Genomic DNA, 12278 nt, shown 5'->3' with positions numbered 1-12278 from the left:
ATTATCCACATCTCCCTTGCTGGACACTTCACCATTATCTTAAACCTATGATTTCTGGTTACCAAACCACCTTACAGTGGATGAAAAAAACAGTCCTTTCAGGTGAGACAAAGATTCACCTGCACCTCCCTTAAACACTGCTCCATCTTGGAAACAGTTTAGGATGATTTACCCTAACATCTCTGTCAAATTTCTCCTTAACATTTCCGGTAATAAACAGGATAATCCCAACTCCTCACACAATGAAACAGGACAGCACCATGGCATAACTAGTAAAGCTAGTTTCTCACAGCTCCGGTGATCTGGATTCAATCCTGACCTCAGGTGCTGTCTGTGTGGAGTTTGCATGTTCTCCCTGTGACCACATGGGTTTTCACCAGTGCTCTGGTTTCCTCCCACATCCCAGGAACTTGTGGGTCAGTAGGTTAATTGGCCATTGTCAGTGGCCCCCAGTGTGACTGGAGGAATTTGGGGGAAATTGATGGGAATGTGGACAGAATAAAATGGGATTAGTGTAAATGAGTGCTTGATGGTTGACGTAAACTCAGTGGGCTGAGGGCCTGTTGCCATTCTGTATGAATTTATTATTCGAAGTCCTGAATTTTTCATACCATTCTAAGTAAATTTCCTCTGCACCCACTCCAAGGACTTCACAGCCTTCCTAACATTGTTAGCCCAGAAATGGCTGTAAAATACCATCTGAGACCAGATTATGGTGGCTAATTAGCCCCAGGATACCAACAAGGAGCAAGCAGAATTAAGAGGAATACATAGAATAGCTCATTCAGGTATTGTTGGGCTGCAGCTACATTGGGATGTGTATCAATTAGGACACCTTTCCTCCTTTGCCCAACATCAAATCTTGATCTTCTACCAAAGATGAAGTATGCAAAACACAGCTGTTGGAAATAATTGTTGGATGTATGGAGCACTTTTTTCCCTCCTTCTAGCTGCCGATCTCATTTTGGAAGACCTGATTTTCAATTCTAATTTGGATGAGCTTCAGGTTTGCATTTGTATGGTCTAATTAACCAACACAATTACCTTTACTCTATTTGTGAATGAAATGCTTCTCATTGACATCTCAACCCAAATTTTAAGAGCTAACCCCAGTGAGCTTGTTCTAGAGTTACTCAGGGAAATGGGGAACATGTCCACATTCATTTATATACACTTGAGGTATGGCCTCAAAACCCTTAATTTGAGGTGTCTAAGATCAGAAGGCATAGGCAAAAGTGAGGAATACAAGCTTTGGAGAAAGGCGAAAGAATTTTTTTCACCCTGACGATAGTTGCGATCTGGAACCATCTGGATCTATTCCAGTTCATATACTGGCAATTCCTGGAATAGGCTAAAGCTTAAGCTACTGGGAAGCATTAGGACACTTTAAATAAAATTCAGACTCATTCTATTACCTCAAAAATGTAATTCTAATAAATTTTGGCCATCAGGTTTTCCTGCTGGATCTGATGCCCACATACTGTTACTGTTCCATCTACAGCAGCACCACATATGTGATCAGTAGATGTTGGCAGAGAAAGCATGTAATGCAATAAAAAGCCGTTTCTAAATGAAACAGACCAGCCACCCCCCTTCAATTGTTGGAACAGTTTGTACTTAGTCCCAAGAAACATATATACATCTGCTCCAGTATGTTTTTTAAGTTAATTTAAGTTGCTCATCCCAATTTAGCCTTCATGAATTGTTGCAGTCCTCCTGATGAAGTTGCTCCCACAGTACAAATAACTTGAAAACACATTCCTAGGAAGTTCTGCAACACTTCACACTTTACAGTAACAATATTTTGGAGGTGATAATTACCCCGTGAATGCATGCAATGGAGATAGGCAATTAACAAAGCACAAAAGACAATGGAACAGCTCTGGATGAATGCAGTAATTGGAGACCTGAACTCTGCTTCAGACATGAGACCACTGGGCCCTGACCAAAGACATTGGGCTGTAAGGCACAGGATGAGTATACAGGGAAGGTGATGTCAGTAGTGACTGATCATGCACCAACTCATCTTAGGTCAGTTAATAAGTGAGAACATCTATAATTTAGTGAAGATGCTTATCAAAATGCCATGCTTTGTACCATCAGAGAGAGATTGAACTACACATGTGAGGTGAGTGGGTCTCTCTCTCCCTCTACTCGATGTGATGGAATGATTGAATAAAAACTTTTCTGTTTGACCCAAGAACAGACCAGTGCAAGTGATTCCCTTACTCCACGATGCTGCCAAAAGTCAAAGGGCCACATCCTGGAAGAGAATTGGACTGCACAAATTGTGGTAACGCATGTGCTTTTAAAAAGGAAAGTTTCAGATCAATAGTAATTTTCAAAATGACAGTGTGAGGGCCAGGCAGCTGCTCATTGTAACATTGGGCTGCTGTGACTCTGTTGATAAAGGAACCCAGTGTACCTGGAGAGGTGACTGGTGAAAATGCAGACTGTGGAAGGTGTTGCACTGAGTTGTCTATAGGCAATAGTAAAATTGTTAATACAAAACCATCTTCACTGTGGGAAGTCGTGTCAGGAATTCAGAAGGTGCTTCCATGATTTTCAACCCTAATTCCTAATTTCCATGCTGAGTAGACATGGCATCCTGTTTACAATACAGTTCCAAAATAAACGAGGTTACCACATCTCAGTGCATATCTCAGCAACCAGTGCTGATCGACTTGTTGGTGCCAATATTTATACAAACGGTAAGGAAAGGAGGAAAGACCATGTGTTTTGAGGGTCATGGATATGATGGGAATGCTGAGAACTTCCCACTTATGACGGCAGGATCTCAGTCTTTTTATATGATGTCTGATTCCAGCCTGCACAACTGAAATGCAGAAAGATCATTGGTAGAAAGACTCCTCCAGCCCTATTGGGGAGACATATATCAGAGCAGGAAATGTTGGAGGTTGATAAAGGGGGGTTTGGATCAACTTTTGGCAGAAGTGAGAATCAGATGAGAGTTTGAATTTAATGAGGTGAATCGGGTGGGAAAACATTGTCTCATGGATCTGGCTGTTTCCTTCTCCCTTTCATCTACAGATTTTCCCAATTGCCAGATATCCTGCTTTCCATGAATACTTTATTGAATATAAAAAGTTTGCACTTTTAAAAAGAGTTTGGGAAATACAATAATTACATTTGAATATTATTCCTAATAAATTTGCAACAATGAGTAACAAATGCTATGCTTCATGTAGAAATATATATAATTTAGCTCAATATCCATGAGCCATGTCCTTAGGACTGTGCTGTTAAATACTTTGACTTTGTGCAATGGTGCAAAGGAGTTAGTATTGCCCCTGCAACCCATCTTACATTTCTTCCTTCCAGCCTTCAGTGAAGTTTTTCCAACCACTAACCACCACAGATGTGCACAGCATCTTCCACTGGAGGGTCAGCAGTTATAATTAGAAACTCTTGGATACAGTAAAACTTCAATAAACCATTATCCCATTGTTTAGAATTCCTGAGTGCTCAACATCTGGCTCCAGGGTCCTATTCCTATGCTCCATTTAAACTCACTTGTTCACTGGAAGATTTATGATCTTACTGTGCAACATCTAACAAGGGGGAATGAAAAGTGTGTTGGTATTTTAATAGGAATAATATCCAATAGTCTGGAAATCTGCCAATCCAGCATCACTAAGGCCACATGGGTGCTGGATTATCAGAATTTTACTCAAATATGAGTTGCAGATGCAATCAGTGTGACATGTTATTGCCTGACACATCAATTGAGCAAGATTAACATCAGGCGCAAGCTGTGATTATTTGTCTTATCTTTTTGCTGCTCTAATATTCCTACAATGCATTTTCCCAGTGGATTCAGTGTTGGATATAGGAAATGAATAAGTCATTAAAACCTTCAAAGTCTACTCTTCCATTCAATAAGATATTGATTGATTTGTAATCTAACTTCAAATATTTATGGACCATATTTTCCTTGCCAATAAATTTCAATCATCATAACTTTGATTAACCCTAGGTCTGATAACTTTTTGAGGAAGAAAGTTGCTGGCTTTAATTATCCTTTGTGTGAAAATAGCTCCTAATTTAACTGCTAATTAGCTAGTTCTACATTTAAGGTAATGCCCTCTTTCAATGAATTCTCAGCCAGCAGTAGTAGTTTGTCCATACTTGCCTCTGTGAATTCGTAAAATCCTCAATTAGATCAACCCTTAATCTTATAAATTTGAGGCAGGTCAAGTTTTTGTAATATGCCCTCATAAATCTTTCAATCTTACTGGGATTTTGATGAACTTGTGCTGCATTCTCTTAATGGCCACTATATCCTACCTGAGGTGCAATATCCAAATTTGAACACAATCCACCAGATGGGGTCTTTTCAACATTGTGAATTGGAAACACAGCTTCCTCACTTTTGAATTGCAGCTCCCTTGAGATAAAGGTGAATGTGCCATTTGGGACTTTGGCAAAGTATATGATAAATCAGGAGGTTTTGAAGGCCTTGAGATAAAGGGAACTATTGGAACCACGAGGCAGAAAATACGGTTGTGATGAATAGCAATTTATCCAGCTGCAGTAAGTGGAATTCTCCATAGTTGAGAATGAAGATTGTTATTATTTTTATGTATACAAGTTTGACTTGGGGATAAATTTAACAATATCAAAAATTGTAGTTCATACACAACCTGGAGCTGCAGTGAGGAAAATTGTAAAAGATTTCAAGAGTGTCAAAGAAAGTCTAATTGAATAAGTTGACAAACACTGAAGAAATTCAAAATAGAAACTTGTAAAGTGATGCATTTCAGTAGGAAGATAATACTTGCTGGGTTCTATTTAATGACAATACAAGAAGAGGAAATCATTGAGCTGCTCGAGTACAAACCACTGAAAGCTGTAGGTCAGGATAACAAAGCAATTCATTGTGTGTTAGGGTTCCTGGGCTGTACAATTGAAGGTTTAATTGAAATTTGTCCTGGGCTGCTTGCACTAAGTTTGCAATATTGTAGCAGCTGTGTTGCAATATTGTAGCACCTTCCAAAATTCAGTTCCATTGATTTCAGTGGAGGCTGCTTCCTCTGTTTTAATTGCAATTTTACTTTTGGGTACTCACGGCAGGCAAAAGACAACTTGAAGCATTGGAACTGATGAGACAAGTGTCTTCATTGCACAGTGAATATGGCAAATTTCCTTGCAATGGCCAACACCCCTGGTAAGATGCCCTCTTTACTCCATCCCACTACTCCTGCCCAAATACCCTGTGGTAATGTCCCTCATCCCTGGTTTGTATGTACTGCTTTCAGTTTAGTAAACTTTGGTCACAACATGGGGTCCTCTACAATGGGGAGACCAAATGCAAACCAGGTGAGCTACTTTGTGGAATACTGTAGCTAATGTGCAAGCTTAATCTTGAGCTTTCAGTCTGCCAGTCTAGTTCTCTGTATCACTCCCACTGTAGTCTTTCCATCCTTGGCATATTACACCATTGCAACATAGACTCTCATCTTCCAGCCAGATACATTGTAGTCTTCTGGATTTGATGTCAAGTTCAACAGTTTTTGGATGATGAGCATTCCCAGCCTTTTGTTCTCCAGGTTTCCAGTAGTCCTTCTAATTCTCAAATTTATTTTCAGGTAAGCTTTGCATGCACGCCTCCTCCAGGCATTTGCTCTCTTGCATCACTGGACTTTTAAATCCTTCCTGTCCTCTCTCTACCCCCCCTCCCCCCACCCCCACCCCCACCCTCCTCCCCCTCCCCCTCCCATTGTCATTGTCCAATAGTTCCTGTGTGCTTTCCCATCCTTCATTAGCCTCTTTATCCATTCGGTCATGGCCTTGGTATTTCATAATGTTCTCAGGGGAATTTATTCTTCCAAGGACCTTGTTCTGTACAGCTGCACACTATTTTAACTCTTGCTATGCTATGACTTCCACATCACTAATTTTCCCTTTCATTCATACCTCCCCAAACCACTTTTCTCTATAGAATCAGAGGGTAATACAACACAGAAACTGGCTTTTAAGTCCAACTCGTCCATTGCCAACAAAGGTGTCCATCTAAACCCGTCCCATTTGCCTGTATTTGGCCCATATCCCTCTAAACCTTTCCTAGCCATGTACCTGTTCAAGAGTCTTATTGTTATTGTACCTGCCTCACCCCTTTGTCTGGCAATTCATTCCAATATGTGCATCACCCTCTGCATGAAGAAGTTGCCTCTCTGGTCCCTTTTAAATCTTTCCCATCTCACCTCAATCCTATGCCCCCTAATTTTTTGATTCCCCTTCCCTGGGAAAAAGACCATATTCACTGTATCTATGGCCCTCATGATTTTATACACCTCTATAAGGTCACCTCTTAGTCTCCTATACTCCCATGAATAAAGTCCTAGCCTGCATATCCTCCCCCTATAACACAGGCCCTTGAGTTCTGGCAACATTCCCATAAATCTTCTTTGCATACTTTCTAGCTTAATGACATTTTTAACCTTGATTATCATTAACTAATTTGAGTTCTGATGAAAAATCATCCCAAAACGTTAACTCGGTTTCTCTCAACAAAGATACCGACTGACCTGCTGAGTATTTCCTGAATGTTGAATTTTTATTTCAGTTAGACTTCTACTCTTTACGGATGGATGTTAAACATTTAATTTGCTACTGAAACTGTACATCAGGGGTAAGAAATAGAGATCAACAAGCCACACAAAGGTTTTCATCCATTAAATTTAATGCTGATTGGCTCCCCTAGAATTCTTCGTATGTCCTTTGATAGTTGTACCCCTCCATACATTATACTCTTTGGTGTCAATCAGCAGGTGCTTGTTGTGAAATAATAGACAAATATATTATAATGTTGTTCAAGAACTAATTTGTTTATTGACTAGGTAGGCGATAAACTGAGGAAGCTAAAAATATTGTTAGAACCTGACTTAATATTCCTAAAGTTTCAATTCCTCCATCACGAAGACAACCATTATTTTGATTTGACTCTATATATTGGATCAATGATAAACCAGATACATTTTAAAAAATGAAATGTTCTTGTCGGTAATGCTGGAAGCCAATATTAGTTATACATTTTGAGTTACCTGAGTCAACTCCACAGTGTTAAGTAGGAGTTGCTTGGAGGCCTGACTGAACAGGGAATACAAGTTCCCTCCTCTGATGGATATTGGTGAAACTTTTGCTAAATCATAGCTGTCTTCTGATGCCAGTCCACAAACTTGCAAATTTACTGAATTATGTTATGGTGGGAATTGTTCTGGAACCTTAACCATTAAGCTACTGGATACATGTAATAGAACTACTGGTTAAGAGGTTTGAAGTCAGAAAAGTAGGAAGGAGTTGGGCCTCCAATAATTTTAGGGTTATACAACATTCTGCATTATAGAGGGAAAGATCTGGGGCTGATGTGCTTGCTGATAGTCAGGGCCAAAAGTTGTCAAGATTGTTTCCTAATAGACCCAGTGGAAGAATGAAAATTGTGGTCTAAGAATGTATGACTTCAGTGCACATTATGGAGAAATGGCCTTCTGGAGCTGTAGCACTAGACTCAGTAATTCTAATGCAAAAACAAAAAAAGAATATAGTCAGAAATAGTTACCAAAGCTACTTGTCTGGGCTTTACAGGTACCAAATCCATATGTGCACATTTTTAGCTGGTCACCTTAGTTGCCATATTGGGGTGGATATTCCCATATCTTCTATTATTGGCTCTCAATAGATAGGTCATGACATCAATCAGCATAAAATGTTGATTTGAAGCCAACACTACACCTCACAGAATGTGTTAACCTCACAAAAATGAACACATTCAAGAGTGAGAAGAGTTTCACCCCACTCCCTCATCCAGCGTCATTTAGAGGGATTGTCAACTACTTGTAAGTTAATTGATAATCGAATTTTACTGGCTGTTGCTTTGCGTCAACTTGTATTTCCTAGCTCTGGACTGCTTTAAATAAAGGTGGTCCTCAGCAGGAACAATACACCTAAAAGCACTTTATCGTGCTTCAAGTATTTTGTATTAACCAGGAGATCCCAAACATGGGTTCATTAATTGGGCATTTCTCTTGGAGTGTACCATGAGAGGGAGAGTGAGCAGAGCATATGCAAAGCAAGACAAATTGCTAGAAGTGGCGAGGGAAGAAGAGGCTGCTAAATGTGCTGCTCTGTCCATCCTGTGTCTTTAGGGAGCGATTCTTCAGTGGTGGACAAAGGATGCCATTGAAATTTTCCCTTCAGCAAAGGATGCCCTCATTGAAATTTGCCACCTGCTCCAGCCAACAGTTCAGCCCACAGTGCAGGGCGATGATAGTTTTTTCAGCGGCTGTCAAATTCTCTGAACCCATAAACTTTGGTCTCTCCAGGTTGAGGTGGGAGATGTATGGAAGATTTGACAGTTTACTGCCCACTTTTATAGAAGGCCCTCTCTCCAAGGAGAGCTGAGTGTATTCCCTTCCTTCTTGCTAGCCAGCATCTGGAACGGTGAGGCATAGCTTCATAAGGATCATGGGCTTCCCAGTGGTGCACAGGGCCATTAATGGTGGGCAATTTACAGTTACACATGGGAGATTTTCAACCAGAAGGGATTCCACTCTCTTAGTGGCCTTGTTGAGTGTGGCCATATACAACACATTATTCAGACTTGGAATCACAGAGTACTACAGCACAGAAACAGGCCTTTCGGCCCATCTAATACATGCCACCTGATCTTCTGCCTAGTTCCATCTACCTGCACCTGGACCATATCCATCCAAACCCCTCCTGTCCATGTACCTATCCAAACTTCTCTTAAATTGTGGTGTATGTTTGATAGATAGATTTAAATAGACTCAGTAATTCTATTGCAAAAACATTTGAATATAGTCAGAAATAGTTACCTAAGCTACTGGCCATAATAGACTTGTGGTGTGTTTGTATGTAAATAAAGTACATGTTATGCTACCTAATGATGTAATTGTAAGTATGCTGAGGTAAATGTGGTAGTTAATTATTGGTCTTTTATTCAGAGTTGGCATGGTTTTTAAAGCTTCTGCTGTCTCCTGGGAGCAAGGAGGGTGGATGCGAACTGTTTGTGGGGGCAGGTGTGTGCAGACTGTTTGTGGGGGCAGGGGAAGGGAGGTGGGTTGAGTTCAGACTGAAAGCAGGACAGCTGGATATACACAGAACGCAAGTGGTGGGATTCAGATGGGAAATGGTGCAATGCCTATCCACTCTATAATAACTGCACAGAATGCACTCTGATCACTATGGATGTCAGTGCAACATGGCAACAGTTGTAGAATCATAAGAAGTCACAGCATGGAAATGGCTATTTGGCCAAAACAAGAATTGCCTGTTGTCTTGTAGCTTACTGCTTTTTACATGGAAAAGAACAAGGAGAAGAGGAGGAGAATGAATTGGACAAGGATGAGGAGAAAGACAAGAAAGAGGAGGAAGAGGTTGAAGTGATTGAGGGGCTAAAGGATAGTGAATAAGCTTCAGGCTGGTCTGTGTGTGGTAAACCCAACCAACAGTGCCACCAAAGACACAGTCGTCCTTCCCCATTCACCCATCTTCCCTCATTTGTAAACATACAGCATTACTAAGTAAAATCTTAAATAAAATCAAAATTGCACACTAAATCGAAGTATGTGAAATACCACGTGTGCTTCCCTTACCTGCTCTCTTCCAGTGTGCGCCTGTTGCAGGGTTGCCAACATTGTACCTCAAACATAAGGGATAGGTTGTGGGTGGAGCTTGTGGTTGGGGATGGAGCTTGCTGTCATGGGTGTGGCTTGCTCTGCCTTACTGGGAAGGATTCTGGTAGTTCTCCAAATTGTCAGTTGGAAGGATTTCTCCTAGGATGATTCAATTTGAAATTAAGCGCCAATCTGGCAAAGCTCACTGCTGAATGCAAATCCCTGGGCTCTTCTACCTATCTGCAACAAACAGTGTATAGGACACCCTTGGCTCAGGACACGTCTAGGATTGGATAGATTGGACATGCAGGTCAGGAGCATAATACAGGGAAATGGTTGTTTCTTGATGATATTGTGTAGGAAGCATAGTTCCCGTACAAATATAGGGCCCACCATCTAACACAGCGTCATTGGCAATCCAACTCCTCCAATCTCATCCCTCCCTTCCTCTCCTCTCCATTCCTTCACCAGTCCCCTTCCTTCTTCTGTTACCCTCCCTTCATCTACCTTCCTCCATCAAACTCCCTCTCTCCTTTGTCCTCCCTCCCTGCTTCTCTCCCTCTCCTGCCATGTCCTTCTCCCTCCCTCTACCTGCTTCCAGCAGTTCAATATTATTCATAGACTGCTGGTAAGGCCACAACCCCCACAGGACCACATGTAATTGGTTTCCCCTGCTGTTCCTGCTCCACTATGAGGCACTCATTTCCTGGTGAATTTCTGCTTATTTTGGATTCAGTCAGGAACCGTCAGTTCTTTCTGCAGAATGCAAAATCCTGGGGACTTGCCTAGAAATTGGATTTCTGGTGTGCTAAACAAGTGTTGTATATAGAGCTAATTGTCAATTTTTCCCAGCAATTTTGAAATCATTATTTGTGTAATGATTTCTAGGAAAAGTCAACCACTTTAGAGAAAATCAAGGATTGAAATGCCTGAGGCAACTTCCTGATTGTTGCTAACTGACCGCAAGCTCAGTCTAATATGACCAAAACAGCTTTTACATATGATTGGCAAATGAGTTGAATTTGTCAGCTACTGTGTCTTTCTTTTGGGGCTCAGGATGCACCTTTCATAGGTCTGGTGCCTGCGCTGCAGAAATCACAAGGTGCATCCTGTATCAAGTTTCTATGGGATAAACTGTTTCCCATTGAAATAAAGGAGGCCCTTACAACCAGGGACAGTTCATGACTCTGAACTATCCTTGCGTTCCTCTGCAATCCCATGGTAGTAGCTGCAATACAGCTGGTAAAAGGCCACTAACTTGGTGTGTAGATTGCAGATGGCCTTCAGTAGTTCTGGGTCTAGAAGCTTTGGCTTCCTTCTCAGCTTGGTCACCAGCCACAGTGCTGGCTGACCTCAGGTTATAGTAAGGGCAATGGTAGTGGTGGAAACAGGAATGCTGTCATCCTGAGCGGGGAATATGAGTTTGTGTAGCATGGATCTATTGCTATTACCTAGGGGCATCATCTCAGAAATCCTTGCAGTCTTTTGGAGGGTCGGTTGTTGGGCTTCTCTGAGATAATGAAAGAAATGATGATGGCAATGTGAGCGTGCATGGCAGCAGTCTGAGTGTGCACAATGGTATTCTGATGTACGCAACACCATTTGGAGCATGTGTAACAGCATTCAGAGTGTGACATCCACTGTGGCATTCTGATCATGCACTGGGGCAATCTGAGTGTGTATGATGACTGTCCACGTATGAATGGTGGTAGTCTGAGTTCCGCTGTGGCAACCTGACCTTTAGTGGCCTCTGCTCGTATTGTAATCAAAGCCGAGAAATTGTCCATTACGGCCACAGGGGTGTTTGTAGAGTTGGCCACCACTTCCATTGCTTGAAAAGATGGACTCTAAGCTCTGTGCAAATGCCTGTTCAAGTTGATGCTGCATGACATTGTGCACAGACTTTCTGGTGAGCCCATCATGGATTTCAGGGAACATACCATCCACCTTGTCCTGTAGGCTGCCCCACCAAAGTTCTCATCAGAAAATCAATAAAGACTACAGATGCTGGAAATCTGGAATAAAAACAGAAATTGTTGGAAACACTCAGTAGGTCAGGCAGCATCTATGAAAAGGAAATAGCATTAAATTTTCAAGTCAAATGCCTTTGGTCTGGGTCTTTGACCTGAAAAGTTAATTCTGTTCCTCTTTCCACAGATGCTTCCCAACCTGCTGAATGTTTCCAAAGTGCTCCTCCGAGTTGTCTACGGCAGAACTCATCCTTGGTTGGCTCTGCCCTGCCTATCCTTTTCCTTCCCTGGCTGCGGAACATCCTGATACTTGGTGACTCACCATGTGCAGATCCTGTCTCTGAGATAACCTCTACAGTTTGTGAAGAGTCAGTAATTGAGCTGGTGTCTGCAGATGTTTAAGTAAACAACTCTTGTACCGTTGCCTGGCCAGATTGTAGTTCCCGACTCTCTGGATGTTACAAGTGCAAGGGGAGTTGTCACGGATTGGTGGAGGAACTGTTGAGGGGTTGGTGGCAGGGGTGAGAGGAGGCCAGGGAAAGCTTACCCATTCTTTAGTTTGTGTGCAACAGGAGCCTGAATTGAGAGGGAAATTAGATGACAAAAGAATAATTAGGTATGAAGGTACTATCATCTTCAAGGATTTCTTGCT

Source organism: Pristis pectinata, chromosome 5, assembly GCF_009764475.1.
Source record: "Pristis pectinata isolate sPriPec2 chromosome 5, sPriPec2.1.pri, whole genome shotgun sequence".
NCBI lineage: Eukaryota > Metazoa > Chordata > Chondrichthyes > Rhinopristiformes > Pristidae > Pristis > Pristis pectinata.
This window is presented reverse-complemented; position numbering follows the sequence as displayed.